Raw genomic sequence first — 21,877 nt, 5'->3', positions numbered from 1 at the left:
ACTCCAGGGTGTTGAGGGCCAATGTCAATTGTTCTCAGGCTGCCAAATACGGTTGAGGCTGGCACACACCTTCAGGTGACTTGCAGCATGGTGAGGTCCTAGGTACAGGGTGGCTGGCAGAGAGGCAGACTTCTGGTCTAGCAGTAGTGTTCACCCCCAATGGTCCCTAGGGATGGTTAGGGAGAAGATATTACTTCTGTCTTTGGAACATCTGCCTTCACCCACAACCGAAGGATGTTTGAAGGGACTGCTCGCTCAGCAGAGTCCAATAAAATCTTCAGGAAGGTTCAAGATGAGTCCAGATGATTCAAAGAAGTGGTGAAGACCCCTTATTTTAAAGGCAAACATCCCCAAGTGATTGGACCAAATCCAGCCAGCTTGAGGGGTCGAATCCCTGCACTGCCCATCTGATGTCACACTCAAAGTCCTTTTCTCCAGAGGAATTTGAGGGAGCAGAAACGAGAAGGAGAGGCAGAGAGAATCAAAATGGCAGGACCTTCCAAAAACTGTACAGACCCCTAACTGGCTATCCTAACTGTGCCCCTCCCTTTCTCAATAGGATCAAAGGGCCATTGGAAATGCAGCACCCTGGTGTGAGGCCTGGCTCTCTGTGAATGGGTGTGCCTCTTGGTTTCAACCCCCAGGTCGTCGCCCTGTGGAGTAGCTGCCCCAGAAGAAAGGATGTTACCTACCCTTACAAAGGAACAAAGAGAAACAATCCACGAAGGCTAGTCCTTTCGGTGGACAGGGGTGGGCCTCGACAGGGAGGAATACACTTACTCCTTTCACAGCTGAACTGGACTCACAGGGCGGACACATGTACGAAATCAATTTAATGTGGCTGGGATAAGTCTGAAAGATGCTGGTCCCCATTTACATGTGCCACCAGGGCAACATCTTCAGGGTTATGCAGATTTCAGAACAGAGGTGCAATATTCTAAATGCAGCTCCTGCACTGCAGAGCCTTAGGTGTCACTGCAGCTGTCAAGGTGGTACCTGTGGCCTCTGAACATGCTCTGTGCCACTGGTAGAGCAGGCACTGTGAATCAGGATAATGAAGCATCAAAGCACAATTATACACTATGTTTATGGCATGGAGCTTATAAAAGGGGAATCTGATTAGCAGAACTCCCTTTCAGAAGTGGAATTACCCACATCACACCCTTGCAAGATGGCAATTCATCACACCCCTCTTCTTTGGATCTGGTCTGAGTTTTCTTCATTGTTTTCTGTTACATTGTAGGACATGGAGCTTCCCAGTTTTGTCTTCGCCTTCTGATTAGGCTTGATTTACCCTATCCTCAACTATCCTTGTTCAGTGGGTCACCCCCATCAGGGATATAATATCTATCTTTACTAGGGATGGAGTGTGAATCCTAAGGGTTGGACTTCCAGAAGAGCAATGTGGTAGATGTGTTCTAAGGCTGGGGTTTGGTCAATGGACCCTTCAGGATCAAATGTCTACCGCATCCAGGGTGTAGATCATGGAGAGGATGATGGCACAAGCTCCAAGGGGGAGGAATTGCCTTCTGGCAAGGGTGTAGTATCCCTGGCTTATTTGATTTATATTAATCATTAAAATGATGAGAGCAATTCTGTGTCAGAAAGAAGTGACCTGCCAAGCTGGTCCCCCTTTCCTAAGATCCATGCCAAAAGAATAGTTTTACACCTGTGCCCCGCTAGACCAGTACCCTGAACTGCAGTACCTGCTCTTTAGTGTCACAGAGCAGATTCAGGGGTCACAGGTTCCCTCTTCTTTACAGATGCAGTGACTGTGATGAATTGCCATCTGGCAAGGTTGTTAAAGCCCTTTTTGGATTTTTGTAAAATAATACAAATATGCCGGTAATTCCATCTCTGAAAGGGAAATCTGCTAATCAGATTCCCCTTTCATTAGATTCGTGCCAAAAGCATAGTGTGTATCTTTGTCCTGCTGCATCAGTATCCTTATTTGCAGCACCTGCTCTACCAGTGGCACAGAGCAGGTTCAGAGATCACAGTTGCAGATTTGTAGTGACAGCCAAGTCTCTGCAGTGCATGGGCTGCATTTAGGATGTTCACTCCACTCCTGTACCAAAACTATAATGATCATAGGTAGCCCATGATGGTGGTAGGAAACCTATAAGAATACAGCTTTACAGTTAAAACCCTACAGGTTATTGGACTAAAGCTAGCCTGCCTTAGTGGTCCAATCCCTGCTCTTGAAATAAGTGTACTTTGCTCTTCTGACATTACAGTAAACTGATCTGCTCCAGAGGAAGTGGAGGGGGCAGGAAGGAGAGGGAGAGAGAGACAGAAACAAGATGGTGGAGGTTTTCATCCACTGTACAGAGCCATCCCGCCTACTCTAACTCAGCCCTCTTCCTTTTCACGGGGAACACATGCCTCTATAAATGTGGCACGCAGGAGTGAGGCTAATCCTTTTGAATGGGTGTGCTCCTTTGATGTTTGGGCCCAGGACATCTGCCTGTTTTGTGGTTGTCTCCAGCGGAGGGTGTTACTTACCCTCCTATAGAGATCAAAGAAGAGGCATGGCCATTCGGATTCATGTCCTGAAATTTGGCATGTGCAATATCAACTTGGATGTGGCTGCAATGCTCATAGGTAGTGACATGCACCATGCCTTAAATCAGGCATAACATATCTTTATAGTTTATGCTGCCTCCACCTTGGGCTACTTATGGTCATCATAATTTTGGTACAGGGGTACATATATTAAATGCAGCCCCTGCGCTGCAGAGACTTGGTTGTCACTGCAGCTGTTAAATGGGCAGCTGTGACCTCTGGTCAAGCAGGTCCTTCAAATCAGCATACTGATGCAGCAGGACACGGGTACACATTATGATTTGGTCATGGAGTTTATGAAAGGCCAATCTAATCAGTAGATTACCCTTTCAGAGATGGAGTTACCTGCATCATTTTGTTATTAATACAAATAAAAAAGCCAGGGCTTCCACACTCTTGCCAGATGGCAATTAATTACAATGTGTTTAATTAAAGTATATATTTTTATAGAGCCTTGGTTGGATTTTCCTTTATTTTGAACTTTGATGTTTTGGTTGCTACTGTTTCATATTCACACCCCTCTTGGGAGTATAGTCTTCCCTCTGCCTATGTTACCACAAAAGGCAAAGGAGGCATATCTATTAATATCTATTAACTGTGTCGATTTTACCTTTATGATTGTGTTCACTCTTGTAGAAATTTGAGGGCTGAGTAGGTGCATTAGCCTCTCCTCATCCTTGTACACCAGCAGGGCAAAAGTTAATTTATCACACAGGGTCACGTCAATTTCATCAGAGCCTATTCCATGTGAGCTTGTCACAGATACCATTAGCAGTTGTGTTTCTACTCTTTTGTTCCATAGTCTTGATCTGATCCAGGTTCTTCATTGCACTATTTTAAAGCCACAGCAGAAGTGGGGAGAATTAACTTTTGACAGGGCCGGAATCTGCAAATATTATAATTTTTCAGCTTTTTACTGCTACCTGAGAGCTATCAACATGTTCATTTTCTGGCGATCCGTGTTACCTATGAGCTGCCTCTATGATAACCTTTTGGATTCCTCCACTAAGTGAGAGATGCATAAACGAAAATGTTTTGGGTTTTCGGTGACAATATGAGAATTGTTTGGGATCTCTCCACCACATGTGAGCCTCCAAGAGAACTGTTTAGGTTCTCTGTACTAATTGAGAGCTGCCTACATGAGAATGTATTGCCGTCCACTGCAGTATATGACAGAAACAAAGAAATTCTTTGTTTTTCTCAAAGTCTCCCTGCTAATAGTTGCTGGAGGGTTAGACGTGAGCTGGAAACAGTGGATAGACAGGGAAAATAGGAGAACTATTTATAGCGATATGTCAGCAAGTATGTAGACGATGGCATTTACATAGAGGGGATCAAAGAGGACAACAACGAGCTTGGACAGTGTGAGCGCCAGATCTGAGTGTGAGACAGAGAGAGTCATAGGGCAGACTTCAATTGATGTCGTTTTTAAAGTCAGATGGTAGTGAGTTGAAATTTTAGAGTAGTGCAAGAAGGGAGAAGGAGTCGAAGCAAGAATATGAACAGATGGAGACATTGAGAAGGAAAATAGATTCCAGAGCACAGTGGCAACAAATAAGAGTAGCAGGTGGAGCCAGTTGGTGGGACAGGTAATCCATATCATTTCAATTTAGTTAGTGATGCTCGGGTGATGGGTTCTCAGGTAAGACTCCAGAACATCTCGCATGGATGCATCTTCCACCTCCCCTTGCTTAGTTACACCCTGCAGTGGAAGCAATGTATTCCTGCATTCTATAACAGATACTCATGTTGGCTGCTCATGTATGCATACACAACCAATGTTTCCACCAGATGGGTGTGTGGCGCCAACAAAGGCAAGACATGCTGGATAGCCGCAGCCAATGCTGCTGGCCGTGATTAGGCCTCTTTCTCACACTGTCAGGCTCTAGATCATGGTGAGAACGATCTGCATCTCCAGAAAAACTGGGTAACACAAAAACAACGGTTTTGTAGGAAAAATGGTATTCAAGGTGCATCAGATGTATGCCAAACAAATAAGTGAGTTGAAGTGCTCACACTCAATTACATGAAAAGGAGGGCCACCTGACTCGGCGTACCTAGCCCTAAGGAAGAACACCCTGACCCCGACGGGGTGCCTTTCCCTGGGTTACGCGTGATGTATCGCCTACTAAAAAGATATAGAGGAGAGTGCTGTCCCTCAACCTTCTATTCTGGTGGCGGTGTCTGAAAACAGACACGAGTAGTCCAACAGGGACATCTAAAAAGTGGTAGACTTCAGCAGGTTAGGCAGCGTGCAACAAAACTGTATATTAGATCTTGAGGCTGCTAAAATGTATGGATACAACCTGCGAAACAGGTCAACTGCTTATATTCCATCCAGAATGTATAGCTTTAATGATTCCCGTAGGTCATTGTGGTTGGAGTGTGAAACAGTACTGCTGGAGACACCACTAGAGGGTGCAATAAAAACAAACCCAGCCTAAGGGCTGTAGGGCTAAAAAATGGCTCTTGTAAAAAGGTGTAGCTCGCTCTGTGAAGGTGAGTGTGCTACAGTAAGCAATTTTTTAAAGAATACAGTCTCTTAAGTTGGTGTGAAAGAGATCACGGGTAGGTCATGAGAGCCCTCATGACCGAAAAAGGTCGACCGGTTTCGATGGCATGGGAGATTCAAACCATCTTCTTCAGGACCGTGACTTGAAATGCAAACAAGTTTGCCAAATGTTCAGGTAGATGCTGAACAAGGGGATGCTGGTGTCTCCTGTAGGAAGACAGAAGGGAGGGGGAAAGAAAGAGAAGGGCAATCAAACAATGATGAAAAACAAGCACCAATAGTGTGCAGACATACAGGTGGTGCTTGTCATGCGTAGAGTAGAGCATGTCTAAGCAACAGAACTACAGCGGTCAGAAGTTTACAGGAATGGTGGAGGTGCCTGGACACCTGTGTAGGGTCTCAACGCCAAGTGTGAAGGAATACGGGGACAAGGAGGTGAGGGGGAGGTGGGCCGTGAAAAAACAAGTCTCTCCAGGTGACAGATGAGCTGCTGCCTAGGTAGTGAGGGGCAGCGAGTGTGCTAGTGTGGGAATTAGTGCGCTACAGAGTAGGAAGGTCGTGAGCCTCTGTGTGGTCCACAAAAAAGGGGGGAGCTATCCCAAAATGGTGCAAGTAAAATGGAGGGGGCTGAACCTACCTCTTCGCCAAAACCTCTAGGCATAAGGTCTGTCTGGGAGGCGAGGGATGACACTGGTTTGTTTACAGCATCATGCTGGTGAGGAAGGATCAAAAACCTGCACAATCGGGTGATAATGTGCCTGAAGGAAAACAAGAAGACCACAAAGTGTGGGTGGAAATGGCTCAAAAAAACATGGCATTATGAGTTAGAGTATAAAGCCAAAGTGTCTAGGGGTGTGCCGTACCTTTAAAGCTGTAACTGCTGGGCTCCGTAAAATCCGTGTGCTGTATCGAGCTGGTACAGCTCGAGACTGGCGTTCTAAAGAAAAAAAGGCCCATGCCTTTTTGTCGGGAGTGCAAAGAAGGGGGGAGGGGGGTGAAGAGGAAAAAATAAATAATAATAATATAGGGCAACTATTGGCACCAGAAGGACTAAAGAAAAAGGGGGGCGGAGGGGAAAGGTGGGACTATGTGGCAGGGGGGATTTGAAGGGGGGGTGGGGAGAGGGGACAAAAGACCGGATGGGATGGTCAAGATTGCTCCTGAGCCCTGGGCAGTATGAGGAGGGTATGCCTCATAGGACTCATGGTATGTCTAGAGGAGTAAGGTTAGAAACAAAGGAGCACTATTGCTGTGCGTGAGATAGGTGATTCAGGACAACACTGCTAGTTCGTGCCACTGGATTTGTTCATTCAGACCTTCTGAATAGGTCTTGAGTCTATAAATCCACATCTGTTCTCTTTTGAAAAGTATATTGTGGTAGTTGCCGCCTCTACGGGGCGGTGTGACTTTTTCAATGATGGTCCATTTGAATTGGTCCGCAGTATGTCCTTTAGATGTAAAGTGAGTCACCAGTGGTGCAGTGAGTTTGTTCGTTTTTATGCATGATTTGTGTTCGGTCATGCGGGTACGAACTGGCCTAATGGTCATTCCAATATATCTCAGGTTGCATGGGCAAGTGATCATATAAATGACGCCCTTGGTGTTGCAGTTGGTGAATGTGTTCTGTGTCCATGGTGTTTTCCAACCTATTTCTATCTGCGTGGTTCTAGAGGTCTGAGCGCACATGGAGCAATTACCACAGGGTGCATGGCCTTTGATGGATGGGGTATTCCAAAGGGTCCCCTGCGTGAGGGCATCCCTGGGTGGACCCGGTGTAAGGGTTTTAACAACCTTGTCTCTCACGTTGCAACGTCTCTTGAGGGCAAACCGTGGGACAGGGATGGTAGATTTGCCTGTATTGAGAATGGGCCAAAGTCTTTTAACTTCCCGCTTAATTTTATTCAGCAGAGGTGAGAAACTGAATGCTGCTGTGAAAGTGTTGGACTCACGTGGTTTAGTATGTTGTTGTAAGGTAATAGAACGTGGAATGTTCCTAGCTCTCTTACAGGTGTCCTTAATAATCCTCCTGGGGTAACCTCTCTCGGCCAGTTGTATTTGCAGTTGTTTATATTGTCTGGTGTAGTCCGGAGTCTGTGTACACAGCCTCCGATAACGTAAGAACTTTCCAAAGGGGAGATTGTCTCTGAGTGCCTTGGGGTGGTAGCTTGAGTAACAGAGTAGGGCGTTTCTGTCTGTAGATTTTTTGTAGACGCTCGAGTGAAGGTTCCCACTAACTGCTGAGATGGCAAGATCAAGGAAGTGGGTTTTGGATCTATGTCTCTCCAACGTGAACTTGAGGTGTGGATTGAGGGAATTGAGCCAGATGTGGAAGGCCTCTATCTCGTGTTCTAAGCCTCGAAATATCACAAAAATGTCATCGATATATCGCCGCCATATAATTAGGTGTGCGAGATACGGATTAGTCTCTGGATAGATGTGTTGGCGTTCGATTGAATCAACATATAGATTGGCGAGGCTGGGGGCGAAGGTTGCCCCCATCGCAGTTCCTGAGATCTGTTGGTAAAATGTGTCTTCAAAGAGAAAAAAGTTCTTGGTCAATGCTATTTCTGCGAGAGATAAGATAAAATTAGGCGGGACTCCATGGAGGTCCATACCTGAGTGTAACAACCTGCTGAGCATGTGCAGTGTTTCCTGCTGCGGTATCCGGGTGTAGAGGGATTCTATATCAATGGTGACTAGCCATTCTGTTACTGGATCGTATGTGATGGTATCTAAAAGAATCAGCATATTTGTGGAGTCTTTCACATAGCTAGTCATTTTTGGGACTTGGGATCTCCAGAAAAACTGCCAGATGCTTCCTCTGCCCCACTGGTAGAGGTTACTGTGGTGGCGAGGCAGCAGTTGGCATATGTGGATTAAACATTGGTTTATACCTCTGCCAAATATTTATATGCATGGCAGTTGTCTGTTCTACTGCTCCTGCCATACTTTGTTACTGCAGAACATAATTAAACTTTCATTACATGCCTGACACCACAGATCAGCCTCTAAGCGTGAGTCCGGGATTCAAACTTTGTTGTCTTTCTCTGTGTTGTCTTGCTTCCAAGACAAATGCATTGCCCCTGAGCTATCCTCCAAGCCCAACACATGCCTATGACTGTAATTTACCCTCAGGGAGGTTGAAGTACTTCCACAACCTTTAGGTTCACTGATTAGAAATGTTCTGAGCTGAGGGGGAGCATGGCTTAGAGATGTTAGTGATGGCCAGCTAGTCTGTGTGCTCCCGCTCTGGTAACATAACATAACACTTTTTATTTCTTCTAAGCGTGAGCTGCACTAATGGAAATCCCTTATTCCACATAGCTTTAATACCTGGTGGTCAGTGGTGTATCCCGTTTGCCCTGCTGCTGCCATGCCTGAGGTCCTGCGTGAGCTGGTGGGCTGGGCCTAACAAGCCACAAAGTCCTGTGACTGCAGAGCCGACGTTCTAGTCAGCTGCTTGGATACACGTGTCGGGGGAGACACGCTTAAGGTTTGGACGGCTTGTTTCTTCACAACACGGTCCTGGCTAATGTATAAAGCCCTTCAACCTCCTTTTTTCACTGCCACAAGCAAATCAGAGAAATCATTGCTCCAAAATCCTGACAACTTCAAGAGGAAGCTTTACCGTAAAGATTGGATCGATACCATGGAAGATATGCTTAGATATAAAAATCAAGATGAATACTGGTCTACTCCGAAAAAACTTAATGACCCACCACGATATCTCAAAATTTTTCCTAACTGGTTCCTGCGTCAGCAATACTTTAGATTTTGTTTAAATATATGTGGTCCAAGATTTGCTAGATCTTCCATTCAGGGTGCTGAATCAAATTTTATTTGTATTCTCTGTAAAGACCAATTTTCCATTCCTCCCATTAAATACCTAGTTATGAATTGTTTGCTCCTGAAAACAGAAAGACTCACCACTATGGCAGATATCATTACTAAATATGGGGCTGCCTCAGAAAAGCTTTGGTGGATTATTTTGGTTCAAGGAGAGAAATCAAAAATAATAATTGCCCTGATGAAATTCTTGCTATTGATTTTCACAAAACTAGAAGCTGCAGAGTAGAATTGTAATTTGGAAGAGCTCTGTTGACAGCAATGAACTAGAAGGAATTCTGAAAAGAAGACCTGTATTTCATTTTTGACTCCATGAAGTCAATGTGTTCCATAACAAATTACTCTTTTTTCTCTTGCTTTTTCTTCTCGGCACATTCTCCTTTTCTGTTTCTTTTTTCGTTCTCTTCTTTTTTTGCATATATGAATTTCATTTGATTCTTGCAAACAGCTGCATGGATATTTATATTTTGTATGGGCTAAAGGTTTTCAAAGAGGAAACCAAATAATCCAATAAATAAAAAATAAAAAAGGTATTTTTATCCATATGAGGTGCAATATGTGAAATATAATTATTTCACCCTAATTCACATTTGTTTTCTTAAATTTGGCAGTTAATTACTCACAAAAAACCTATGACTGAATTCTTACTGGGTACTCCTATTTACAACTTTGTGCAGTTTTCAAGCAGCACTGAGAATTAGAAAATATGTTTTTATTAATCAAAAAGCTGGTATTAGTATTCCCTTATTCAGCTTCTTCCAGAACTAGCTACTTCCTGTAGGCTACATATTTGCATGGGAAATTCCTGCTTAGGAGATAATTATTTCTATGAGCAAGTGGAGTGCAGCTGTATTTAAAGCCACAGCTGGGGCTTCACAGTAACTTTCAAAATATGGCATCCAAAATAATGCAAGTTAAAGAAGTATCCATTTCTCCAGCTAGCAAGAGACAGAAAGGTGAATCACTGACACCTAAGGAGGACTCTCAAGATTCAACCATGCAGGCCATGCTTATGGAAATAAAGGCACTGAAACCCTTCATGGAAGCCACAACGCTAAATTACAACAAATCAATGAGAAATGGTCTGCATTCGAAGCAAGAATAACGGAAGTGGAGCAGAGAGTTAGGAATGCTGTAGATGTCAAAGGTAGTGTGCAAGTGCTTGAAAACACTGCAGAAATCCACTGAAAACACTGCAGAAACACACTGAAAATGTGGAAATTCGCAACAGAAGGAATAGCCTACATATTGTAGGACTGCCAGAAGGTATTGAGAGCAACGATCCTATTCTGTTCCTTAATACCCTCCTACCAAATCTCTTGGATCTAACGACTTCGGATCAACAAAACATTCAAAGGGCTCACTGAATTGGACCATTTATCGCAAGACAACCTTCCAATAGTATTCTTAACAACCCATCTAGAACCATCATATTCACATTACTGGATTATTCTCATCTATTTCTCATCGTGGGGAAAGCCAAATCAATAAAACAACTTGCATGGAATGGTAAAAGGATCTTCATTACCCAAGATTTATCTAACATTACGGCAGCTAGAAGGAAAGAATTACTAGGACTCGGAGCTGTTCTTAAACAGCTCTACGCGCGATACAGCATCACACACCCAGCCATTTTCAAAGTAGCTCTTAATGGTCACACCTCTACTTATTTAGACCCAACAGACCTAAGACACTTTATCCAAAGTCAAAGGAGAGATGATATGGATACATCGAGACCACCTACCTGACTTTTATTACTTATGTTTATTTCTAATACTACTGACCTTCACCATTAAATTTCCTCACCGGACCGGGATGTGAGGACGGCTGCCTCCTCAGAGGCTCTCCTACGCCCACTTTTTTCTCTTTACTCAACATGGATTGGTGTGGCCATTTCCTGTTATCCACAATTGCTTTTGATGCTTTTTTCTATGGATTCACATTATCCATGTTGATTCCGTTTGTCCTCCCACTACCCTTATGTATCTTACCTTTCATGTTCATGGCATGTGCGCTCATGAAGTTTAACACATTTCTGAAAATAACACCCAGTTCCATGGTTAACACATTATAATCTGTATACTATCTTACTGTAACTTATTACATTCAATGTAACACCGTGGACCGTTAAAGGGTTATATAACCCTATTAAAAGGCAGAACATATTATCGCATCTTAATGGATCCAAACCTTCTATAGCCTGTATCCAAGAATCCCATCTATCTAACGCTGAGGCGGTTAAACTGAAATGCCATTGGGTAGGCCAAGTCTTCTCAAGTGCTTCTAATGGAAAAAATAATGGGATTATTACTCTAATTAACAAGAAATGTAATTATCAAGTGTTGGCGAATGAATCCGATGACATAGGCAGATGCGTAATGGTGATAATGTTAGTTGATTCCATTGAATGCACAATCTTGAACATATATGGTCGTACACACCCGGACCCCTCCTTTTGGGTGCAACTTAAAAACCACATTTTCCTTTCAAATCCTTATAACCTTATTGTGTGTAGCGATTGCAATGAGATTATGGATCCATTCCTGCATAGGAAATCCAGTGTGCGGTTTAAGCCTACCAAGCCCCTTATGCAATTCACCAAATGTATCTCAGAATTAAGCCTGATAGACCCTTGACGTATTACCCGCCTTTCAGACTCTTTTTTCAGGTTCTTTTCCAGCCCTCACAAGACCCTGTCTAGACTAGACTATATTTTTATATCTATGCCCCCAACTACCTGCCTCCGGGATTCCAGAATTGACTGTATAGCGCTTTCTGATCATGCACCTGTCCATATTCAATTATCGTACCTGCAAAACGCTAGAAAATCTATAGATGAAGATTTATTTCAGCACTCCTCAAAAACGAGTCATTCACTTCCTTCATAACTCAGACGCACAATAATTACTTTACAGATAACATAAGCCAGGACACTTCCGTCACCAATAACTGGGACTGCTACAAAGTGGTCCATAGAGGGCACATTATCTGTTTTATGGCAAAAAAAGCTTCTAAAACTAGAGTCTAAAAGCATTTTGAAACAACATAAAACCTTAGAATCTCAATACTAACTGTCCAATTCTGAAACAATCCTAAATAGCATTATTAAGCTCAGAATACAATATAATAAAATAGCAACACAATACTCTTGTGACAACCTATTAAAATACAAGGCAAAAATCTACCAACTCTCAAGTAGATCGAGTAAATCCATGGCTTCATATTTGAAACTTAAAAAAGGAAAAGCCACAATTGATGTCGTTAAAGATCATATTGGTAATAGAATGTTCTCGGATAAAGAAATTATTAAAGTCTTCTGCAATTTTTTATCAAAAATGATATACCTCCGAAACTTCTCCTAACAATGAACGTGTTCAGAAATTTCTCCAAGATGCACCTTACTTTACATATCCTCAGGTTAACCTTCAGTCACTTAGCGCCCCCATAACTCTTAACAAAATTAACAAAGCCATCAAAGACCTCAAAAAGAGTAAAGCTCCTGGACCTGATGGCTTCTCAAGTGATTTTTATGCACACTTTAAAGATATTTTAATACCTAAACTTAATTAACCCTTTTCTCAATTCATCTGAGATGGAGGGGCCTGAGGATCATTTCTGGAAGCTATGCTCATAGTTTTCCCAAAACCTGGCAAAGATCCTGAACTTCCCCAGAGTTATAGGCCCATCACCCTTATTAATATGGAGTGTAAAATGTTTGCAAAAATCTTAGCCAATAGATTTCTCTCGGTACTACCAAGGCTAGTTAAACAAGACCAAGTAGATTATATCAAAGGCAGACTATTCTCGTCCAACATAAGACTAGTTCTGAACACCTTAGACTCAATTCATGGCTGCAAGGATCCACATGCAGCAGTTGCCCTCGACGCTGAGAAAGTGTTTGATCAGGTTGAATGGGACTACATGTTTGAAGCACTTAAATGGCATGGTCTTGAATCCGCGTTTCTAGCAATGATTAAAGTTCTCAACTTCAATCCGATGACATCCATCTTCATTAATGGACAAATATCCCCATACTTCCCCTTATTTAGAGGGACACGCCAAGGGTGTCCCCTCTCCCCTCTTCTGTTCATTTTAGCTCTAGAACCCTTCTTGGAAAGAATAAGACAAAACAATAATATACAAGGTATACAGTGAGGTGATATACAAATTAAACTGGCTGAGTATGCTGATGATGTTGTCTTGCTGCTGGAAAATCCTGCTATCTCCTTGATGCATATTTTTGATGTTATTTTGCAATTCTCTGTGGCCTCGGGATATAAATTGAACACTGACAAGTCGGAAATCCTACCTCTTAATGTGCATTGTGTACACCACATACTTGCCTCAGGCATGACATGGTGTCCTAATGTTACCTGTTACCTGCAGCGTGCCACAGGGGTCCTGCGTCTCACCCACACTGTAGAACATCTTCACTAAGCCCCTTTTCGATGATCTATCTTGGTATCACTTACAGCAACTAAGCAGATGATACCCAGATCCTCCTCCCATTTACAGACAAGGATTTGGCCTTGGTGAATAGAGTATACACCATCATCCAGGCATGGATAGCCATGCATGAACTATGCCTGAATGATGATAAAACAGCACTTATCATCTTGGGTATCCCTACTAACCTAAACAAATTAGGAGCTGACTCCTCCTCCTTCATAATTGATGGCAACCCCATCAAGGTAGCCCATGAGGTAAAAATACTAGGCTTTTACCTCGACTCTACTTTGTCCTTCTCTAAACAGGCCAACACACTAGCGTCGTCCATGGCGTACACGTGTAACCTTATTAGAACAGGTAAACCATTCCTCGCGAACAATAGCTGTACCATCCTTGCCAGAGCCCTCATACTGTCCCCTCTGGATTATTGTAACACCCTATATACAGGCGCTAACAAATCCATCATCAAAAGAATCCAAACCCTACAAAACAACGCTCTTAGAGAGGCCTTATGCATCTCCAGAAGAGAACATATCTCTGAGAGTAGACGACAGAACAACTGTCTCCGGACAAACAACAATATCTTACTAAAAACTGCCTCACTCACCCATAAATCTCTCAACAATGCTGCACCGATCTACCTCTCTGAGAGATTCCACAAAAAGACATCCCTAAGACCATCCAGAAGAGTAAATTGGGACTTCATGTCTATCCCCAGATTTAAACTATCCACTATCGGAGGTAATAACTTCCCTGTTAAAGCGGCCAAACTATGGAACTCCCTGCCTTCTACACTAAGAGTAGATCAGTCTTACCAGAATTTCAGAATGAATACTATCCTGTGGTTAAAATCCACAGATCACTAATCTGCATGAATCAAGATCCTTGCCTGCACAATTAAAATTGCGGCAATTCCACCTACATGTAAATATCGGAGTATCCTACCGTAGTAAATAAATGATGTAAATATCTGTGTATCCTGCCTTTGTAAGTAATGTATATCATTGTTGTGGGGCAGAATAGAATCCATTAAAATGATGATTTCTTCAATTATTCTGTAACTCCTCTTTATGATACCAATCCCTCTTTAAATCTATTAACACTTGTCTGACTGCATTTTGGTGGGGGGAAAAAGAAACATAGACTATCTCTCTGCAAACTTAAAGTTTCACAGTCTGCTGGAGGGGTGGGGTTCCTGACTTTAAAAATGATCTCAGGGCCTTTGTATTAAAGCAAGTTCAGTTGTGGTTTACCCATTGGTCTTCTGATGATATACCCCAGTGGTTATGCCTGGAGAGGGCAATGGTATCCCCCCTAAGTCTTGCTGATTGCTATCTTATTAAGGCTAAAAACAGATGTATTAAATGTACTACTACTATATTATCTGCCTGCTACCTTAGAACATACTTGTTCTCATTAATTTTTAAGCCCTCCCATTACATATTTTTGTATATTTGGTTTAATCCTTTAATTAAGAGTAATAAGAAATCAATCTTGTGGAGACCATGGGTCTCTTTAAGTATCAAATATCTTGATCAGCTATTTGTACAAGGTACCCCGTTAAATGCAATGAACTTAATGTCCCTCTATCATTTTTGCGACAATTTCTGTATATTATTGATGCTATTGTTGAAAATTATCATTCCCTTATCTGTAAAAAAACATTGTTCAAAATGCTGACAGGTTACAGTCTCTCTTTAAATTGAATATGTCTGCATCCTTATATTACAAAGCTCTAATGCAAACATTTTCTAAGCAAGCTACGCATGATTGTTATCTAGCTTGACAGCAGGACTGTGCACTTGTGGATAGTCAACTGGAATCGCCTAAAGTATGGAACTACATATCTAAAGTTACCTCATCGGCAGATCTACTACAAACTACATACTTTTTTCGTCACATCACAGAATTTGTATTACTCCTTCACTTCTTGTCAAATGTGGCCTTATGCAAAATGACAATTGTAGGAGCTTCTCGCAATCGTCAGGGTCTTCCAAGCATATCGTCCTTGAATGTAAATTTGTCACAGCCTTTTGGCTCAACATTTGGAAAACCCTCAAAAGCATTTTTAACATATGCATGGACTTTTGCCCTAAAGTTCTTTTTGCTGGTAATGTTATTACAAAGGATATAATTGATCAAATGAGAGTGTCTTGTCTGACTTGTTTATCATGCTTGCTGTTAGGACTATTTCATCCAATTGGAACAACCTAAACAAACTTCATTACAAAATGTGGTGGAACTCAATCTGTAACACTCATAGGCTAGAAAGGTGTAATGCTTCTTCCCTGTCTCTACTACTAAAACATGAACTGAAATGGAAACCCTTCATTTAATTTCTAGAACGTAAATCTCCGGTTTAATAGTTATTTCTTTAATACAACTTGCACACTCCTTCCTATTGTCCCCCCTCCCTTTAAGTCACCCTCCCATGTGTATGTTTTGTCTTTGTCTTGTATGTATGTGTACCTCCCCCTACCTAAAATGGAGACTTATATATTTAATGAGTATGTATTTATACAAGGCCTCCCTGTACCTCTACAGCTGAGTTCTATTGTTAATCTTCTATGTTTAGAATGTTTATATAATTGAGTATGATTTATGTACGCCTTGTATGACTTGAAATAAATAAAAACCTTTTAAACCAAAAAAGAAAAGAAATCTTCTGAGCTGCCCTGCCTCCTTCCAGATGAACCCCACTAGCATCATCTCAATGAACCTTCTAATCTCTTCTTCCCTGGCTGAAATACCTTTTCCTTTCTGTATCTGCATCCTACTGGCCCTCAGCCGACCCTTCCCCCCATTGTACATTTGCCTCATCCTGTACACCAACTCATGTACCGTTTGTTGCTCCTCACCTGCCTCTTTCTGTTACAACTCCTGCTGACTCATCATGTTCCACTACCACCTGCTGACTGTTCGCCTCAGCTGAAGATGACAGGCTTCCAATGAGATCCACTTGTTCCATAATTTCCCAGCAGGGCCCTCTTTCCCTATGTTTGGGATGATGGAAGGGAAAAGAGGACTTAAGCAAAACCAAATGGCGATGGCCAGAAGGGAAAAGGATTTAAACGAACAACCACCACAAAAAGGGCTTTCAGAACTGAATTCTTTCTTTTTTCCTTTTCTTGGATGGGAGAATGAAAGTTGAGGGTGAAGGGATTCACAAAATTAACAACCTTGAAGGGCTTCACAAAGGGTTTTACAAAATGTTTATTTTTTTCTGGTTGAGGTAGAATTTGAAAAAAGAAATATCGAAGTGTTGGGATGGGGGTCACAGGGTTGAAATGAGTACTCAAGATGCTTGTTTAAGTTATAAGGTTTTAGTAGGTTCGCATCAATAGGAAAGTACAATCAGGTTACAATTAAGGACAAGTTCATACTACAGAAACATCCACCGGTCCCCCTGTGCCAAGCTCAGTTTCCAACTGATCATTCAGAACTTAGGCACTCACACAATAACATTCTGGGTGGAACACTCTGATGCTAACATTCCAGACACAGACTTACACATGGACAGGCAATAGCTGCACACACAGGATAGGTAAAACATAACACATCTCCCCCTTTACATAACATTACAACGAAAGAAGGAAACAGAAGGAAAAGTCAACAATATGAACAGTTTATCTCAAAGAACTATCTTTCCAAATAAACCCATCCTGCAAACTATTAACAGCAAGATGCTATTCCCTTCCAAGTCCATAGTATGGCCGTCAAATAGCCAAACCACTTCAATTCAATCACCAGAACCATAATGGCCACTTATGGAACTCATCACCATGGGACCAGCCCACCATCTAATAACCCAATTTTGCCACCTACAACAACCTAACAAACCTTACGTCAACATTCACCAACTACCAGGTTTAATGACAAAACCACAGGGTAAATACCCCTCTACCTGCCTATAGCATATACAAGTGTAGACACCAACGAGCGTCCACCAAAAGCGTCCACTAAACACCCTCACCTGGCACCAAAACCAATGTCATTCATATAACACTGACATTGACCTAAGTAGATGTTGACTTAATACTAGGTAAGCAGCATGGACACTACTTTGAAAATAACATGCTTCACCAGAGAGCACATTACAATAGCAACACTCCAAAAACATGCCAACTGCCTCACATAAGCCTTGGCATTACAACAAAACATGCCAACTGCAATGTGCCCACCACTGAGCACAAATATTCGACACCAACAGTGTCGGGATTTCTCATCCCCCACATTTTGACACACCAAAGTGTTGGGATTCTTCATACCCCACAATTTGACACACCAAAGTGTCGGTGCAGCCTTTGGATGATGGTTGGGCCGGAGCTCTCCGTCCATGCCTGCTCTCTCGGGCATAATGGTGACGTCAGTTGTGTGCTGGCAGTGTTGGAGATAACGTTGCCATGGAGTTCTCTTGCCGGCATTCGAGGACCCGCCAACTCAGCGGTCCGCATCACAATGTTGTTATGAAGGTTTGAAAAGAGGACCTTCCAACGTGGGATACGTGCCCTTCTTCCATGTTTCACAAGGAAACACAACATTCGACATTGAATGTTCCGGCAGCCAGTGGCTGTATAATCTATGAATGAATGTACTGCATTCAGACGGAACTTTGTCTGACAGAGTTTCTAGGCTGTGCAACTTGCGGCTCAGGATGTTTTTGTTGAACGTTTCCTTTCGTGGAATTAGCCGACTAGTTTTAAGGAGAACGTTTTCTTTTATTTATTAATCGTGTAAGTGCTGGAATTTATAAAAGAACATGTTGCTGAGTAACTGGAACTCCGGTGATGACAACGTGAACAGGGAAGTAAAGCGGCGAACATTAACATGCAGAAATATATGCTACGAACTAATGTAGAACTACTTTGTGATTACAAGTACTGGAAAATAATTTTCGTGGGTTGCTGTTGTTATGGCGACTATTTTGACCAATCTATGGGTGTATTGGAGGAACTGTATTTTAAACTCTAGTACTGAGAGTTATTTATGGGTGTCGCTTCAACAATTGTTATGTCAATCCATTAATTGATTAGTTGCCACTCCTGATGGAGATGTTGTTTTTGGAAATGTTGGTAAATTTAATGATTCCATTCTTAGAACATCCCAAATGCACAATTGTGGTTAATGTTTTTACAGGTAACATCACTAAGGACTTTGTAGCCAAATATGATGAACTCAATTGATGTTTGTACACTTGTTGTTCAAATATTTTGTGCGCAAATTGCCAAGTGTGTGATGTGACTCTGTGAGAGAGTGGAGGTGTGCAAATGGAAGGAGGGATGAGACTCCCGACACTTTTGGTGTCAAATCTTTGGGGGATTGTTATTGCCGACACTTGTGGTGTCAAACTTTTGGGGGGTGTAGAATCCCGACACTGGTTGTGTCAAATTCTTGGGGGGTGTAGAATCCCGACACTGTTGGTGTCAAATCTTTGGGGGATGGAGAATCCCGACACTGTTGGTGTCAAATCTTTGGGGGATGGAGAATCCCGACACTGGTGGTGTCAAATTTTTGGGGGATGTAGATTCCCGACACTGGTTGTGTCAAATCTTTGGGGGATGGAGAATCCTGACACTGGTGGTGTCAAATTCCTGGGGGATGGAGAATCCCGACACTAGAAGTGTCAAATGATGGTAGGGACTTAGATTCCTGGCATTAGCGGTGCAAAATTTTGAGTAATGCTATCATAGCTTTAGGCTGCGTGGGGGGTTATGAACCCTGAATTGTGGGTTTTTTTGCACATTTGGTTGATGGTGGATGGAGGAAGATGGTTGGGAGTGCAGTATGTTTGTGTTGGATGATAGTTGGATTGTGGGCTGGTTCCTTGGTATCGAATTTCATGGTAGGCCAGCTATGAAATAGTTGTTTGTCCTGGTGGGAGTGTAGCTATGTGTTAGCTAGTATATGGTTCAGTGAAGGGAGAGCTTTTGCTCGGAGCGTTAGCTTGGCAGTAGTGGTTTTGGAAGGCCAGTTAAGTATTTTATTATTTATGCTCTCTTAGCTTTCCCCTCTTCTGATATTTCCCACTAGTTACATCTTGGTATTTAATGCGGTTGGTTGTCCCTATGGGGGGAAGATGTGTTATGATTAGCTCTGCTTGCAAGAGAGTGGAATGTTGAGATGGAAGGCACAGCGCAGAATGTTTACCCGTGAGTGAGTGTTCCAGGGTGGTCAGTTGAAAGATGTAAGCCCTGAGAGAGGATGCCGGTGGGTGTCCTATTTTCCCCATGACTTATCTGACATAAGAACTGTAACTAATAAGCCCAAACTAAGTAAAGAACTTACTGTTGGGATGGGGGTCACAGGGTTGAAATGAGTACTCGAGATGCTTGTTTAAGTTATAAGGTTTTAGTAGGTTCGCATCAATAGGAAAGTACAATCAGGTTACAATTAAGGACAAGTTCATACTACAGAAACATCCACCGGTCCCCCTGTGCCAAGCTCAGTTTCCAACTGATCATTCAGAACTTAGGCACTCACACAATAACATTCTGGGTGGAACACTCTGATGCTAACATTCCAGACACAGACTTACACATGGACAGGCAATAGCTGCACACACAGGATAGGTAAAACATAACACGAAGGGAGTCAAAGAACAAACAATCAGAAATTATTTCACCAAGTGTTTCTCAAATGGGGATTCCGACTATAAGAAGCTTCACAAAAGAAGCAAAATATTTGCTTAAATATCACAAACAGCGGCATAAAATGTGAAAAAGACACATACAAATACTCACAATGAAGTAGAGACTCTCCACGTTTCCCCCATTTGGATCAGCTCTGTTCCCCCCTCTAAATCCAAGCACAGCCCTATAGATCCAAAATGTGAGCTGACCTTTCTATCAGGCCACCAACACTCTCTAGATGATTGGCCAGCTGAGGCTCTGTGGGACCTCCTGGCCTGCCAATGAATGTCCCACTGACATATCGCTTGCTGCCCTGTCGGTGTTTTGTGCGACACAATCGGTCGTCTCGAGATTTCACCTGACGTCCAAATATCAAAGGCGATATTTGGCTAATCCTGCGAGATCAGATTTGCAGGTGTTCACCCACCCTTATCAGTCAGATTGCATTATCTCATATTTTGGTAACTTAATGTTTACTCTGTGTGTGCGATGGGCTGCTGTTTTTTTTTGCTTTACCTCAATCAGAAAAAAAATAGTATAAATGGAAAATTAACTTTTAAACTCACTACTTGCACTTTGTATTATTGAAGTCAGTTTTGTATGGTAATTTGATTGGGTCCATACAGTGCAGTGTCGTAGCTCACGTTCCAGAAACCCGTAAAAAGAGATCTGTGAGTGTGAATAATGTATAACGTGAACACCATATGCAGGTGCGCGTCCAATGAACAGTTTCTGGGGGCGAATCATGGAACAACCGGATCATCCTTTTGGCAACAAGAGCATGTGATTCTTTAACCCTTCAACTAATTGCTTTATCTGCAGTATGTTGGGTTGACGCGCTGGAGCAAAGCGCTCTGGGCTGCTTCATCGCGCAACCTATTCAAAAACGGCTTTCACAGTTTCCCGTGTTTCCCAACGATGAACATGGGAGTATTTCATGCAGTTCTGAAACCATGACCTTTTGGGCTTTCATTTATTACCTGACAGAAATCTCGCTTTCTCGTTCACTGCAACTTCAAATGTCTATCGTATAAAGCACCGAACCAGCAAAATGGCCACAATGCTTTCCTTTGTCCTTACATGCACCATAAAATGGTCAGCAGTTGCGATAATACAGTGTGCGCTGCTACGCCAAATCTTTATAGCAAGGTATAGATATGATGCATTTTCTTTTAGTAGAAAAATGATGGATATTCATATATGAAACTGAATGTTTCTCGAAGTCTCCACTAAGACGCACCTAAACCTTGCAAATGTCCAAAGTCTTCTGGAAAAATTACGTCTGTATAAGAGTTAGCCAGGCAGCTAGTCAGTGAGTTAGTCATCCACTCAGCTTCATTTGGAAATAGACATTTCGATGAATATATATTATAGATATAAGGTGAGTCAGAGCTTCCGTAGGAAATCAAAAAAATCAATTGCTAATATCGTTTAACTTGTGCGACGGATTTGGCAGAAAGTTTGTTGACAATTTTGTATCACACCCCACTAGACCCCCACCTGCCCCATTGGTAAGTTTGGAAAATATCCATTACAAAATAAAAAAGTTATTAAGAAAACAAAAAAAGACCTGTCGGCCTACTCCCCCTTCATTTCCCCATAAAAAGTGTCAATTTATGATCGACCGCACAGCAAAAAACACTGGACAGATTTGGACCAGATATGAAACAACTTTGGCACAAAGCTTTGACTCACAATCCTTTTGTGGTCTGAGGTTATTCCGTCCAGTACTTAAAGAAATATTTGATGGCGAAGGGGGTGCCCCCTTCTCCAAAATAAATAGTTATATCTGTCTGCATACCTTGAGTGTTTAGGGTGTGTATAAATGTTTATAAATGCTGCCATCTTATTTTTTTGTCAATGTGAGAGGTAGCCG

Source organism: Ambystoma mexicanum, chromosome 4p (assembly GCF_040938575.1).
Source record: "Ambystoma mexicanum isolate Mex_15411 chromosome 4p, UKY_AmexF1_1, whole genome shotgun sequence".
Classification (NCBI taxonomy): Eukaryota; Metazoa; Chordata; class Amphibia; order Caudata; family Ambystomatidae; genus Ambystoma; species Ambystoma mexicanum.
Note: the sequence above shows the minus strand (reverse complement) of the source record.